Source organism: Schistocerca nitens, chromosome 1 (genome assembly GCF_023898315.1).
Source record: "Schistocerca nitens isolate TAMUIC-IGC-003100 chromosome 1, iqSchNite1.1, whole genome shotgun sequence".
Classification (NCBI taxonomy): domain Eukaryota; kingdom Metazoa; phylum Arthropoda; class Insecta; order Orthoptera; family Acrididae; genus Schistocerca; species Schistocerca nitens.
Genome location: NC_064614.1, coordinates 1,085,572,366 through 1,085,589,563, shown reverse-complemented (window position 1 = coordinate 1,085,589,563; position 17,198 = coordinate 1,085,572,366).

Genomic DNA, 17,198 nt, shown 5'->3' with positions numbered 1-17,198 from the left:
CAAGCCAGTATTACCTATTCTATTCTCTGTGCTGTTTGATGGCGTACCTGCAATTGTCACGTTTTGTATAACCATTTGGTCGTTCTGTGATTCTCGAGAAGGTTTGCCAGTCGGATGTGCACTGTTGGTCACTACCCCGGAATTAAATAAATCTGTCGTACTCTGATTACACTGTTAATTTTCGTTACAAAAATTTGTCTGTACTTTACGTAAATTTTGCAAACCGGGTGTGTTAAACTGGGCAGCGTTCATTGTAACAGAACGTCCCGCGTCATCAATTGTCGTTAAATTAACAGAGGACACAATTGAATTTGTTAGCTCATCATTAGGATCAAAATCATTACTAGTGGTCGGTACGCACTGATTGTCTGTAAATGGAGGATTGTCATCATTACACTGAGTGCCGCAAGTATTATCGGTCAAATTATTCGAGTCGGCTATTTCACTCATTGCACATCGCGATGTACTGTTAACAGTTTTTCGCGGCATTTTTCACAAAACAAAATTAAGCACAAATGAAACAAGGACAATGCAAAGATGCAACAAACACAATTACAACAAAGAGCAACAAATTGCCAATGATCTGTGAAAGAAAGAGTGACAAATTAGTAAATGCGTTACGCCAGATGCAAACTACGTTTAAATAAATAAGAGCAGATATATGGTTACTTATCAGAAGATTCACAAAGAAATACGATCCTGACCGGATGTCGCCAAGTGTAACCTCCCCACAAAAATATTAAAATGAACCATATGTAAACTCCCCACGTAAATAAGAATTAAATGAATTTTAAATATTATAACCTCTGAAGAAAATTGGTTCCCATTTATACACTCCTGGAAATGGAAAAAAGAACACATAGACACCGGTGTGTCAGACCCACCATACTTGCTCCGGACACTGCGAGAGGGCTGTACAAGCAATGATCACACGCACGGCACAGCGGACACACCAGGAACCGCGGTGTTGGCCGTCGAATGGTGCTAGCTGCGCAGCATTTGTGCACCGCCGCCGTCAGTGTCAGCCAGTTTGCCGTGGCATACGGAGCTCCATCGGAGTCTTTAACACTGGTAGCATGCCGCGACAGCGTGGACGTGAACCGTATGTGCAGTTGACGGACTTTGAGCGAGGGCGTATAGTGGGCATGCGGGAGGCCGGGTGGACGTACCGCCGAATTGCTCAACACGTGGGGCGTGAGGTCTCCACAGTACATCGATGTTGTCGCCAGTGGTCGGCGGAAGGTGCACGTGCCCGTCGACCTGGGACCGGACCGCAGCGACGCACGGATGCACGCCAAGACCGTAGGATCCTACGCAGTGCCGTAGGGGACCGCACCGCCAATTCCCAGCAAATTAGGGACACTGTTGCTCCTGGGGTATCGGCGAGGACCATTCGCAACCGTCTCCATGAAGCTGGGCTATGGTCCCGCACACCGTTAGGCCGTCTTCCGCTCACGCCCCAACATCGTGCAGCCCGCCTCCAGTGGTGTCGCGACAGGCGTGAATGGAGGGACGAATGGAGACGTGTCGTCTTCAGCGATGAGAGTCGCTTCTGCCTTGGTGCCAATGATGGTCGTATGCGTGTTTGTCGCCGTGCAGGTGAGCGCCACAATCAGGACTGCATACGACCGAGGCACACAGGGCCAACACCCGGCATCATGGTGTGGGGAGCGATCTCCTACACTGGCCGTACACCACTGGTGATCGTCGAGGGGACACTGAATAGTGCACGGTACATCCAAACCGTCATCGAACCCATCGTTCTACCATTCCTAGACCGGCAAGGGAACGTGCTGTTCCAACAGGACAATGCACGGCCGCATGTATCCCGTGCCACCCAACGTGCTCTAGAAGGTGTAAGTCAACTACCCTGGCCAGCAAGATCTCCGGATCTGTCCCCCATTGAGCATGTTTGGGACTGGATGAAGCGTCGTCTCACGCGGTCTGCACGTCCAGCACGAACGCTGGTCCAACTGAGGCGCCAGGTGGAAATGGCATGGCAAGCCGTTCCACAGGACTACATCCAGCATCTGTACGATCGTCCCCATGGGAGAATAGCAACCTGCATTGCTGCGAAAGGTGGATATACACTGTACAAGTGCAGACATTGTGCATGCTCTGTTGCCTGTGTCTATGTGCCTGTGGTTCTGTCAGTGTGATCATGTGATGTATCTGACCCCAGGAATGTGTCAATAAAGTTTCCCTTTCCTGGGACAATGAATTTACGGTGTTCTTATTTCAATTTCCAGGAGTGTAGTCTCCGTGCAGAAATGCATTCACATTTAATGTAACCACAAAATTCAATTCCTAAACCAGGAAATAATAAAAAAATTCAGTAACCCGGTAAATTTTATGACAACAGCAGCGCTGCGCCACGGCCCTGTACTCTGAATAAAAAAAAAAAAAGCAAAAATTCTCACCTCAATAAAAACTGCGAATATATCTGCTCTTACCTAAAATTTTTCGGCACAGCTCCGTGCAATGCTGGCCTATGCTTTGTGACTCGTGAAAGGAGTTAGTTATTCACTGGATAAAATCTTTAAATTGAAATGAATGCTTTTTTTAAAAAAAAAAATACTTTATATTATAAAAATTATTATTGGGGCATTTTTTAAAAGAAATTGAATGACAGTTAACATACATTATTAGATATGCGCAAGGCTGCTTCTTTACCTTCTACAATAATACTCATCCGCCAGAGTCCCGACCAGAGCAGACTGCACACAAGCGCAGACACGCGCCGACTGCCGACTCACGCAGACCACTCAAGACTACTGTCGACTAGCGACAAGCAACAACTAACTACATACTGCTCTCTGGTCAGAGACTCTCCCATGCCTCGCCCATCGCCGGCAACGCATACGTCTTACAACACATTCTCTGAAAGCTATTTCGGGCAGTTAGTTCATGATCCCACTCGAATACCAAACTACAACTTACAATGAAATCCATACCTTTAGCTGCTTACAGGTGTTGATAATTGTCAATAGGGATAGTTGAATATATGTGCCCCGACCAGGAGTCTAATCCGGGATCTCCTGCTTACATGGCAGACGCTCTATCCGTCTGAGCCAGCGAGGACACAGAGGATAACGCCACTGCAGGGACTTATCTCTGGCACGTTCCCCTTGAGACCCATATTCCCAACTTACTGTCCAGACAGTACATTTTAGTACCCCTGCCCACTATACTCATCACTCGCGGCAGTCAGTGTACCGATTCCCGTAGGAATTCGGGCAATTTGAGTGCAGTGCGACTTACATGCACTTACCATTGTTAGCAAAGTGGTTATCGCCAATTGAGGATCTACTCGACGAAATAGTAGCGGCTCCGGTCACAGAAAACCATCATAGCGACCGGGAGAGCGGCGTGCTGACCACACGCCCCTCCTAATCCGCATCCTCATCTGAGGATGACACGGCGGTCGGATGATCCCGATGGGTTACTTGTGGCTTCAAGACGGAGTGCACAAAGCAGCCCCCCTCCCCCCAAACTTTGGTAATGCACGTTGTGGAACACGCCTTGGTATTGCTAGCGTTATGAAGAAAAAAATCGGACTAGCAAGACATCCGTCTCTGCAACCGATCCCAAGCGAAAATTTGGTCCGTAATTCTGAATGGCCGCAGTTATGACCTTCTGTATGCACTGTTCTGAAACACGCCCGCGCACCGATTGCCACTAGCTTCGCCACACTTGCAGCCGCTTAATACCCGAGTGCGAAGCACTGTACGGTTGACTGAGTAACAGATTTGTGAACTACTACTTTGGCATTGGTAATATGGCCTGCTCGTTATGTCAAAGTGCGCGGTTTCTAGTCAAATGCTGGTGCCAGAGATCTCTCGGCTTTAAATATTTTTATGTGCAATTCGCAAATGCAGAGTTAATGAAAGAAACGAAAGAGCGTGTCATCAAAAAATATTGTAGCGCTATTTAATTATTAACATCACTGCTGTGCGCTACTTTCTTTGGATTTTAAAGCTGACACCATTAAAGTGAAGTACATTTGCAGGGCATATGCTATTCTTCAAAGTGATTGGCACAATTAAATTGTAAACCGAAAATAGTTCACTTCATTTAATGATAATTCTGCAGTTGCCAAGGTTTATTCATTTTTAATTTGAAATGTGTATTATAGGAGGGCTATTAGGAAAGTAAGGTCCGAACACTCGCGAAATGGAAACCAAAGTGAAAATCAAGTATCTTTTATTCAAAAAAATCAAATGGGTCTGAGGACTATGGGACTTAACATCTGTGGTCATCAGTCCCCTAGAACTTAGAACTACTTAAACCTAACTAACCTAAGGACATCACACACATCCATGCCCGAGGCAGGATTCGAACCTGCGACCGTAGCAGTCGCGCGTATCTTTTATTTGCAACTGTTAGCTACACCTTCCAGTTACTTCTCTACGTAGTCGCCACTCCGACACAGATATTTGTCGTTGCGTTGTACGAACTTTCCAATACCGTCGTCAAGAAGGCCTCCGCCTCTGCTTTCCGTCAATTCTCTATGCTCATCTGCAGTGTGTTGTCTGTGCCAAACTGTTGTCTTGATTTCCAGCGGTTCATGTGAGCAGAGATGATTATCAGAGGGAGCCAAGTCCGGGGTTTATGGTGGGTGATCAAATACATCTCATGGAAAACGCTGCAGGAGCATCCTCATTGCCCCTGCTGTGTACGAGGTGTGGCTAGAAAAAAACCGGACTAGTACTGGTGAAACAATAAAACGAATGCAATAAGGCTGAAAGTCGCGTGGCCTGTCACGTGACTCTCGCTCCACCTACTGCTCGAGTTTCATCTGCCTCCTGCACTCAGTCTGCCCGTGGCGTCTGTTTTAAGTAGTTGACGTTTTGTCTGTGCGTCGGAAAATGTTGAGTGTACAGAAAGAACAGCGTGTTAACATCAAATTTTGTTTCAAACTAGGAAAATCTGCAAGTGAAACGTTTGTAATGTTACAACAAGTGTACGGCGATGATTGTTTATCGCGAACACAAGTGTTTGAGTGGTTTAAACGATTTAAATATGGCCGCGAAGACACCAGTGATGACACTCGCACTGGCAGACCATTGTCAGCAAAAACTGATGCAAACATTGAAAAAATCGGTAAACTTGTTCGACAAGATCGCCGTTTAACAATCAGAGCAGTGTCTGAGTTAACAGGAGTTGACAAGGAAAGTGTTCGGCAGATTCTTCATGAAAGTTTCAACATGAACAAAGTGTATTCAAAAATGGTTCCAAAGTGTCTCACAATTGAACAGAAGGAACGCCGAAGAATGATTTGTTCTGACATCCTGGAAAACATTGAAAGTGATCCCACCTTCTTACAAAATGTTATTACTTGTGATGAATCGTGGTTTTTTACTTACGATCCCGAAACTAAACGCCAATCGATGCATTGGAAAACTCCTGGTTCTCCACGACAAAAAAAAGCACGAATGTCAAAATCGAAATTCAAGGCAATGATGATTCTTTTTTTTGACATCAAAGGGATTGTGCACATTGATTGGGTACCAGAGGGACAAACAGTGAATCAGCATTACTACATTGGCGTCCTGGCTACCCTACGTGAGCGAGTACGGAGAAATCGGAACCATTTGTGGAGAAAAAAGTCATGGGTCCTTCACCAAGACAATGCCCCATGTCACAGTGCGTTGTCAGTGAAGACGTTTTTGGCAAAACACAACATTCCCATCTTAGATAATCCACCCTACTCACCTCATTTGGCCCCCTGTGACTTTTTTCTTTTCCCTAAAGTCAAGTCAGCTTTGAAAGGAACTAGATTTGAGACTGTTGAAGCAGTAGAAGAAAAAGCGACGGAAGTAATGTATGGACTTACCGAAAATGATCTGCAGCATTGCTATGAACAGTGCAAAATTCGTATGGAGCGGTGTAGAGACCGAGGAGGAGAGTACATTGAAGGAGATAACATGAAATTGTAAATAATTGTAAATAAATGTTTTTTCCAGCATCAGTCCGGTTTTTTTCTAGCCGCACCTCGTATATGACCGAAATTGTTGTGGAGAAGGGAACGCTTGCGAGTATGTTACGGGGCCTGCATGACATCAGGCGAAATCTGTCACCAGGCCCTCATGCTTGGCGGCAGACACTATTTCCTTGGTATCCTTAAGTGCTCCTTGTGCTCTCTGAACTGAAAAGAACGACGCGATGCGATCGACAGGGGTATTAGAGACAGCCAAAAACATCGACGCAAAGATTCATCGGATTTTCACTGTGGTTTACATTTCGTGATTGATCGGACTTTGCTTTCCAAATAGGGCTTGTAGCCGCAGAAACTCAATACCTGAACATTGTTAGAGTAACATTAAGCGTGTACGTGCGACAGTTTATTACCTACTCATATTAGGCTACCTATCTATTTTTGGCGCAAAATACTATGTGTTTTCGAATAAGATTTCAAAACATTTTGGACACATGTGTCCAACTCCCCACTCGTGCAGTTCTACGTGCTCTGGCATCAGGCGCCCGCAGTGGGGCGGAGCGAGTGACAAAGGGCGCGATAAGCTTAAAAGTTCTACGTTCAGAATGTCATAGCTCTATACTGTCATAATTATCTCCCAAATTTTTGAGGTGGATCGACTTTGAGGCTGATATTCTGCAAGTTGTAAGGGATCCGTGATCCCACGAACATAGATATTAGTATCAGACACCCAGGTCGATAGCAGACAGGTGTCGATTGTTGAGCGCTGCAGGAGTCAGTGAGATTAGTGTCGAGTGAAGGAGTACTGGGAAGACGGGCAAGAATGGTGGTAAAGCTGAGTACGGTGTCAATGGCGGATGTGCCGAGTGAGAAGTAAATTGTAAATTCACTGGGATGTGACAACTGAGCGCGTCCCCTTATCGTCGTGGGGTTGACCCTCATCAATACCGATTCGCGAGTGGTATAAAACCAAAAGTGGCAAGTGCCGAATTACGTGTTTCGCGTCAACCGCGTCGGCCAGCAATAACCATGGATTGCAGTGAGGATTGTTGTGAACGTTAAGCATCATCATTGCATGTGACGAAGTACTTAAAATCAGCAACCAATTGCTACCGTAATTAAACGTGTAAGGCGAAGGTAGCAACTGCCTCAGAATTTGTGTGTTAATAGAAAATACATATCAGTTTGTATATCGCAGCCCTTATGGTCTTTAATTATAGTAAAACTTTCAATCATTAACTATTCCGTCTCAGAACAGCCGCACTCTGTTGAAATACCCCCGAAACCACAGCAGGAAAACCGATGACCTTTCATCCATTACGCACACGGTCATATATATTCATAATAATTAACTGTTTGGCGGCTTCGGTAGATCACACAAAACCCAATAAAGGACATAACGGGGGTGTTTCAAAGTGCACCTTTTTTCTTTAAAATATGGGGCCAAATTAATGATGTTTCGTTGCAAGAAATAGCATAGCCCAGTATCCTTTGAATAACCAATCAGGGAACGTGGGAAACAGGTCCTATGAATGGCTCCTGCGTCTGCCTCTAAATAGATGGTTGTGAATCTAGCTTGCTATAGAGCTCCTCCGGGGCAGATGACTTAAGCTTGTACTTTCTGTCTGCCCCCGTGTCTCTTGATATCCCATCTCTCACTGCTCTCTTGCACTTGAGCCCTCCTACAGGGCCGATGGCTTTATTCCGTCTGTCTCTTATTATTTGTAACTTGTGTTTGCCCCAGGCTTTCACTATTATGTAGCATTTCCCCAGTAATATCACTATTGCTTTTCAATATCTTTTAATTTTTGGCTAACCACCCTGGTTGTAGAAGCATCTGGCATACGGTATAAGTACATTCTTCTTGGAGGGCCCATTTCTAAACCCTACACTAGAATAAGCTCAGATGTGGTTTTCAACTATGTCTTTTAATCGCACCTGCCGACAACATCTTCCAGTTCGCCCACAACTCGCACTCGCCAACCTGTGCAGTACGTTTTCCATGGCGTCTCAGAACAGGACCGTGCATTCGAGCATCTAAAAAGTGTGGTGGCTGTGCATAATTTAAAATTAGAAATTAGGAGTTGAGACCTCAGTTACAAGGGACGATAATGTTCCCAGAATGAATTTTCACTGTGCTGCGGAATGTGCGCTAAAAGGAAACTTCAGGACAGATTGAAATTATGTGCAATATCGGGGCTGGAACCTGAGACCTTTACCTTTCGCGGCAAGTGTTCTACCAACTGAGCAATCCAAGCAGCATTTGGGGATCATCCCCACAGATTGACTTCTACCTTCCACAAAAGCTCTCCTGCGTAACTTAACCCTTTAATACTTCTTCGATGTATCCTATACTGAACTACATTTTGTAACAAATTCGTTATGTAGTTATGTACACTCTACTGCAGCTGCTAGTAGTTCTTCATAGCGATCGTAAATGGCAGAATGAACTGAACCATTTCAACAATCAGCTATGTGGATGTACTGTCGCGCGTGTGTTTTGGCGGAAAGTAGAGACGTTTTTTTGGTGTTTGTGCACTGATTTGTGGGTTTGATAATTACTTTTTTTATTCTGAAAACATAAGTAGATATGGTGTAGACAGTTAATTCGTGTGTCATTACGATAGATTTGAAATTAGATCTGTTTTTGTGTTTGTAACGATTGTCAACAATAAAGCTTTGTTAATTTAACTACAAAATTTTTCAATTTTCTTATAGTGTAGGCACTATAAACTACACGTGGTGATTTTTACAGCTTGAAATAAAAAATCATGCATTTAAGGGTTAAGGGACCACTACACGTGGAAGAAAGGAAGTAAGTTTCAGATAAGAGTACACTCCGATGCAGAGTGAAAATTCATTCTGGAAATAGTGCTCCAGGCTGTGTCTGAGCCGTGTCTTCGCAATTTTCCTCCTTCCAAGAGTGCTAGTTCCGCAAGTTACGCAAGAGAGCTTCAGTGAAGTTAGGAAGGTAGGAGGCGAGGTACCGGCGCAAGTATGGCTGTGGGGAACAGTCGTTAGCTGTGCTTGGGTAGATCAGTTGGAAGAGCGCGAAGGGCAAAAAGTCCCAGATTCGAATACCGATGTGGCACACAGTTCTAACCTGCCAGGAAGTTTCAGTGAGAATGTTGTTATTGTTATGAACTTCAGTCTGTACACTGGATTAATAAAAACTGTCCACGTCACTCTATTCTTTTCAAGCCTCTTTATCCCTGTGGAACTACATCCGTTTGAACCAGCTTACTGTTGTACTCTTTCCCTATAACCCCTTTTCCTGCCCTTGTCCCCACCTATTTACACATACTTCCCTATGTTACCCATTTGACAAATCCATGATGTCCCAGAGTGTATCGTATCAACCGATTTCTTATTTCTTCTTTTAGTCAAGCTCTGTTCTTCTCAGCCATTCGGTATACCTATGTAATCGTGTGCAGCACCATAATTCAGAAGCGTCTATTCTCTTCTTATCAGGAACTTTGTTCATTCTTCTTTTCGCATATGTATATGTCTATTGCCCGCCCGGCTGGCCGTGCGGTCCAACGCACTACTTTCCGGGCGGGAATCCACCCGGCGGATTTGTGTCGAGGTCCGGTGAGCCAGCCAGTCTGCGGATGGTTTTTGGGCGGTTTTCCATCTGCCTCGGCAAATGCGGGCTGGTTCCCCTTATTCCACCTCAGCTACACTACGTCGGCGTTTCTGCGCAAACAATTTCTCCACGTACGCGTACACCACCATTACTCTACCACGCAAACATAGGGGTTACACTCATCTGGTGTGAGACGTTCCCTAATACTAATTATTTAAGCTGTTTGCAAGATGCCATCGATTCCGTTACCTTATCCTCGAAGTTCTTTATGCCTCTGACATAACTACAACGCTACTGGCAACCGTTCAAGCTTTTATTTCGCCTCTTTGAACTTTAATTACTTTTCCAAATATCTCCACCGTTTCCTTTACTGCTTCCTCAGTGTACGGATTCAACAACGTTAGCGATGAGCTATATCTCTGTATCACTCCTTTCTAAACTGCTACTTCTCTTTCATGCCCCTCGGCTCTAATGTCTGAAATCTGCAGTCTGGTTTCTCTTCAGTCCACAAACGATATTTCGCACCTTATACTTTCTTGATATCTTCATAATTTCAGAGAGTATTCCAGTTGACATTGCCAAACATTTTCTGTAAATCTGATAATGCTATAAACGTGGGTTTGCCTTTCTTCAGTTTACCTTCTTAAGTAGGTCTTCGGCTCAATATTATCTCTCCTGTTCCTACATTTCTTCGGATCCCAAACTTATCTTTCCCTAGATCATGGTATTCCAGTTTTTTCACTCTTTTGTAAATACTTCATATCAGTTTTTTGCAATCATGACTTGAAGTAATTGTTCGATAGTATTCATTGATGTCTTCGGAATACAGAACTAATACTAATGACATAGCCGCACGGGATTAGCCGAGCGGTCTGAGGCGCTGCAGTCATGGACTATGCGGCTGGTCCCGGTGGAGGTTCGAGTCCTCCCTCGGGCATGGGTCTGTGTGTTTGTCCTTAGGATAATTTAGGTTATGTAGTGTGTAAGCTTAGGGACTGATGACCTTAGCAGCTAAGTCCCATAAGATTTCACACACATTTGAACATTTTTGAACAAATGACATATTTACTGTGTTAATTTTGGTATGACTAAATAAATCCTAGGCTTTTGTCACGGTAATCGGATACAGAAGTGGACTATAGTTGAACTACATCAGAATGAAATGAAACCGAATTAGAAAGCGATTGACAAACGCTTACAAATCTTATTAATAACGTGGATAATTTAAAGCTGATTTTGTTGAATTCACCGTTTTTAAGCAGCTGAAGGTCTGTTCCTCCCCACTGGAAGCTCTTTGTTTCTTGAACCTAAATTATCACGTGTTGCAACTTGATTCTGATGGATAGTAACATGCACTTCAAGCTGAATCTCGGAACTGCATCAGGCTGATAGCCTCCTTTCAAACGAATAACTCTACAAGTGTTTGTCATTCGTCACAACTGGTATCATATAAAAGCTTCCGATTTTCTGTTTACAAGAAGTGTTTAACGCTTAAAACATTTATTTGGAATCAGAACCAACCTTTACGCTTTCTGAGGGTTAAGTTTGGGCTTCCATACGCAACTTGAATGCAACTTACTGAATGCAACGTAAAATAATTTCAGCCAAACAATGTACATGGCTTGTGATGAATCGGTCCCGACATCTGAAGACACCAGAAAGGGAGAATTTTAGCAGTGAAAACACCCCAGACCGTTTGCAAACGCCCTTACCGTTGCGGGGTGTGGAGGAGGGGCGAAGAACCGTTGCTAGATTTTGATCTTGTTCCCAGACTGAGATTTGCGCTGATATGAAATTTCCTGGCAGATTAAAACTGTGTGCCAGACCGAGACTCGAAATCGGGACCTTTGCCTTTCGCGGACAAGTGCTCTACCATCTGAGCTACCGAAGCACGACTCACGCACGGTCCTCACAGCTTTACTTCTGCCAGTATCTCGTCTCCTACCTTCCAAACTTTACAGAAGCTCTCCTGCAGAAGTAGCGCTCCTGAAAGAGTGATACTGGCAGAAGTAAAGCTGTGAGGACCGGGAGTGAGTCGTGCTTCCGTAGCTCAGATGGTAGAGCACTTGCCCGCGAAAGGCAAAGGTCCCGAGTTCGAGTCTCGGTCGGGCACACAGTTTTAATCTGCCAGGAAGTTTTGATCTTGTTATTTAGAGAAGGTATACAGTGGACGTGCTGGAACTCTGTCCATATGGCCAACACACGTGACACAACAGAATTCAGATTTGGCATGTTCTAATAGACACATAGGCAAACTAGGCATTCTTCTGGAATGAATTTAGATGGAACGTTGTTCGTTAATTGTGTGGTTTTTCAGAGTGGAAAAAGACGGTGTTACTTAAGAGCAGAGAATGTTACTAACAAATAATTCAGTCTGAGCACAAAAAACTCAGTTAGACCATTACAAATGCCCTGGTGGATGCCAGATGCGAGATACCACCGTGGTCGGTCATAAATCTGCCCTACAACTTTACGTGTAGCCTCTACTAAAGCCAACATAGAATGGCCCTGAGGGAAACATTAAACAGGAAGCTCCTGTTTGCCAGCCGGAGTGGCCGAGCGGTTCTAGGCGCTTCAGTCTGAAACCGCATCACCGCTACGGTCGCAGGTTCGAATCCTGCCTCGGGCATGGATGTGTGTGATGTCCTTAGGTTAGGTTTAAGTAGTTCTAAGTTCTAGGGGACTGATGACCTCAGAAGTTAAGTCTTATAGTGCTCAGAGCCATTTGAACCATTTTTGAAGCTCCTGTTTGGACGAAGTTCTTGCATCAATAAAACCCAAACTGGAGTCAGTCTTATCGTGGCTACATATGCACACCCAGGGCGCCACTCCTTGCATCTCACAGGTCTAGCGTTTACTGGCTGAAAATAATGTTCTTTCCATGTGGATTTGTCTAGTGTGTAATGATTCATTCGTTTTCAATGATAAATAGGGAAGCCATTAATTGGTACACATGTGTTGAGAAGAATAAAACTGGCCCATATAATATTTCATACACTTTTAGGTTGGCAACACAACCTACTACATTCGCAACCAGGGTAGATGATGTAAGTTGGGTTGCCTGCCGTAAGGTGTATGAAATATTTTCCTGGCCAGTCTTGTTTTCTCCAATATTTATTTGAGGACGCCAACTGAGCTATTATCTTAAACTGAAAAATCTTGTACAAAACTCTAATTTCCTTGCCTACACAGGTCATCTTACACAAAACTTGAGATATGGCGTAAAGTGCCTTTTCTGTGTCTCAAACACTTACCAATCTGCACAACATCAGTGTATGAACATAAGGTCAACAACAGTGACATACAATGTCTCCCAGACTAAACCTAAGACAAGATACGTTTTTTTTACGCTAAATTTCTATATTAAATTTTCGGCTGCTTGTGGTTCAACAACAAGGCAGCAACATTATTTTGAAAATTTTTTAAGATAATTAAAAACAAAATCAGTATAGAACATTGATGATGTTACTTCGGTCGATATTTATGTCTCTTACCTGTTTCGTTGAATTTTGCTCATTAACTATTCCATTCTGTCACTCAAACGATAAAGAGCTTCTGCTGTCTCGTTTCCATTACAAAACAGCGCTTCTCAGTATGGCCAGATCTGAATCCATTATGCCCCTAACCACACTGTGTGTTGCAACATATGACTGATGGTGCCTTTAAATTGCAATCTTCTTGCTTCCCATACAATCAAGACCTTATAACCCGCGTCCGCATCTAATACTATTTACTGTATAATGACGAAAATCCACAAAACATCTGGCATTTCGTGACGGGAACGGTGATACGAGGGTGAATTTTGCAGAATGTTGGAGAGGACAGACTTAGGTACAATTTTACAGTGGGGTATTTCTGTTTCCACTCGTGGTGTGAGACACTAAGTTTTTCTGAAAATTTGTGCGAAACGTTTCTCGTGACTGTAAGTAATAACGATTAGCCAGAGGCATATGTGTTTGACACATGTGCCAGATGAGTCCATCTACAGTCTACACTTATACCAGCTGATGCTGCATTCTCCATCATGTCTTATGGAAGTCAGGTGGATAGTATGTGCCACCAAAAAACTGGTAGTATCTGGTATATTGGTGAGCACCAAAGCAGACGAGAACAAGTCAATCTGCCAATGTTCTAATTCTGTCAAAGGAAGTAACAGCTAACATCCAAGTCCGTCTCTCTCAGATTATCGTTATTAGAATATAACATCAATGTTCGTAAGAAAATTTTCATGGGAAGATATTGTTTAGCTTGGTTCAAACACTTCAACGTAATGAATCTAGCCTGTTTTGCAAATGGTTACTAAAGCCATTTATGTGTGACGCAGGTGGGTAACTAATATTGATATAAAAGCAATTTTGGCGTACTTATTAGAGGGAGACCAAGAGATGAATACACTAAGCAGATTCAGAAGGATGTAGGCTGCAGTAGGAACTGGGAGATGAAGAAGCTTGCACAGGATAGAGTAGCATGGAGAACTGCATCAAACCAGTCTCAGGACTGAATACAACAAGAACAACAACAACAAGTTACATTTCTGAACGTGACGCCACTACATCATTAATTTTATTGACTGCAACAGGCACATGAAAGGCAATATTTTTCAGTAAGTAATATATTTTCAGAATGAAATTTTCACTCTGCCGTAGACTGTGTGATGATGTGAAACTTCCGGCAGATTAAAACCGTGTACCTGACCGTGAGTCGAAATCGAGGCTGTTGCCTTTCGCGAGCAAGGACCCTGACGACTGGGCTACCCAAGAACGACTCATGTCCCTTCCTCACAACCTTACTTAGGTAGTACTTCATCTCCTACTTTCAAAACTTCACAGAAATTCTCCTGCGAAACTTGCAGTACTAGCACAAGTTTGTTATTCGCGAAAGGCAAATATCTCGAGCTAGACTCAGTCCAGCATACAGATTTAATGTGCCGGTGAGTTTCAGAAATATGTTTAATGTTGGATAGCTTCAGGGATAGCATAATAAATCGACCACCATCCAAAATACTTTCCTAGTCTGGGACTATCAAATTATCCTCCACAATTTTCAATGAAGTAAAATGGAACGAAATGAAGACACGTGTAGCCCGTGACATGGTATGCCACTCTGTGTCTTATTCTGATCTTTCAACTGATACATGGCTAAACACATTCTTTCCAAAGCACTGATATGCGAAAAGGAGGACAACAAGAAGTCCACACCTAATTGTCTGTCTCTTTATGAATTGAGGTTTATAATTTAACGAGCAAATGCCCCTTGTTTATTTGAAAATTAAATACTTTTACCCCGTAAATTATTTCATACCTGTGGAAGGAAGACATGAAATTCAAAATTGTTTGCACATGATGACGAGCTCATCCGATATTACATGTTAATCACGTTACATAAAAGAGGAAGTATTGGACTCACGACCACTGTTTTACACATATACTTCCACTCAACATGGTTTCAGAAGCGCATGACGTGATAAACTCACCGACTTAAAAGGTCAATAGAACGAAGTGAAAACGTTATATTTATAGTTTAATATCCCTTTTTGTGTTAAAATTACACTTTCTAAGGAACTGTGTCTTGGAAAGTGAATCCAGTAATGTCAATACATTGATTTATTAGAATTATAAAATTACGGTCTATCCCTACAAGGACAGTGATGGGGACGACGAATATTCTCCTTATAAAAATGCTCCTGAGAACGGATAAACATCATAGCAAAGCATTAAATTGTGCAGGTACACCAGGTGGGGCCTGACAAACGTTTTCGCAAAATATAGACTGCGTATCATGCTACATGAACCGTGGTGCCATCTTGCTGATGTCACGCGTCTCCAAAGTGAACTTACTAAATACTTGCCGAAACAAAGTTCTCAGTAGCGTAGACACTGAGAAATCACCGTTGCTACGCATTCACTGTCTTACAATGATTGCTACACGCTACACGCTACAGCGCACACCAAACAGCTGCGCTTTCTGAAAGAGGGGGCCTCTCGTGATGATGTGGGGTTGTTAGCTGTGCAGAAGCCTTCGTCTATTCATACAGCTCCATAGATGAAAGTGTGTCCGTCACTAAAGAACATCGGGCAACTTTTCAAGCAGCTCTCCTACACACGCATTTTGCCGAGCAGTGACATCGCTTTCACCGAGTCATTTCGCCACAGCGACGGGTACGGGTGTAAATGGAGGTCATGATTAAAAAGTTGCCCCATCTGATGATCAGAACGTCAAACAGCCGAGCGCCGAGGTGATCGAACAAAAGACTGCCTCACTTCTACGATGTTTTGTGGTGATCTCATTAGCTGCAGTAGGTCCATTCTTCTTCTTTGAACATTTCGAGTTGCTCTGAAGATTTCCACCCACGAAACAACTTATTATCGGCTAGCAGCAGGACTTGGTGTGGAATTATTGAACTGTGTACAAGCTTCAGGGGGACAAAGAAGTGCCCATTAGAGAAGTAAACCTGTGTACCAAGAAACATTTTTTTTCCTTCGGGAGAAGCTATTTTCACGACCAGATTACTCAGAAGTGACGTAAAAATTTTGACCCGTGTGTGAGTGTGTGTGTGTGTGTGTGTGTGTGTGTGTGCGCGTGCGTGTGTGTGGACTCCTGAAAATCGTGTCATTTAAGAAAGAAACCAGCTAAACGTCTGTGCACGTTTGTGAGAACCTAGAGTACAAAAATGGTTCAAATGGCTCTGAACACTATGGGAATTAACATCTGAGGTCATCAGTCCCCTAGAACTTAGAACTACTTAAAACTAACTAACCTAAGGACATCACACACATCCATGCCCGCGGCAGGATTCGAACCTGCGAACGTAGCGGTCTCGCAGTTCCAGACTGAAGCGCCTAGAACCGCTCGGCCACTCCAGCCGGCTCCTAGAGCACAAATGTGTGTTATTTAATCAGAGTGGACACTGCATTGTACTTCTTTATAATACAGGCACTGCTATTTTGTAACTGAATGAACCCTGCGCTCAAGTGATTCAAAGAAATAAGAAATCTGTTTCAGAAAACAGGTTCAGAAAATTGCATGGTGTACGCTGATTATGAAATTTATTTAAGAACACTGTGCGATTTTGTTATTTTGGTGTAGAAATAACATTTTTGCGCAGCGCAAAATAAATACTGGCACTCGTCTGATCACTCTTTTTGAGAATGCCGCAACTGGTCATCGTTTCCACTAGCCCGTCTCAACCTAGTTAATTGTATGTTTAAAAATACCGAAATTTAATTTTTTCTGTCTGAAAGTAACTCCCATTTCTGATTATACTCTGACTTTAATGTAAAATAACTCATCGTCAGTAGTGCTCGGTAACGTTTCTACCAAAAAAGGAATAATGGCTGATAATTACGAAGGCTAGCCTCTGCGAGAGAAGGGCACAGCCGATCGGCCCCCTTGTTAACGATCAATTAGGAAACTCGCCTGCCCTCGCATTCTGCCAAAGCACCGGCATTGCGCAAAGCTCCGAGTGCTTTATCTGCTATCGCTGGCCGGGTCAGGTGTAGTGGGGTAGTTGGAGAGGAATTCTGGCGAATACAAAATACGAGGGCTCGAGGGGCTTTACGGGAGCTGGCCGAGCGTTCCAGCCGCATCTCCCCCCAATTAAGCTCGGTGCTACTCGAACCGCTGAATCGCCGGCCAATCATAGATCGGCCCTCTGCGTCCACGGAGAGTGCGGCC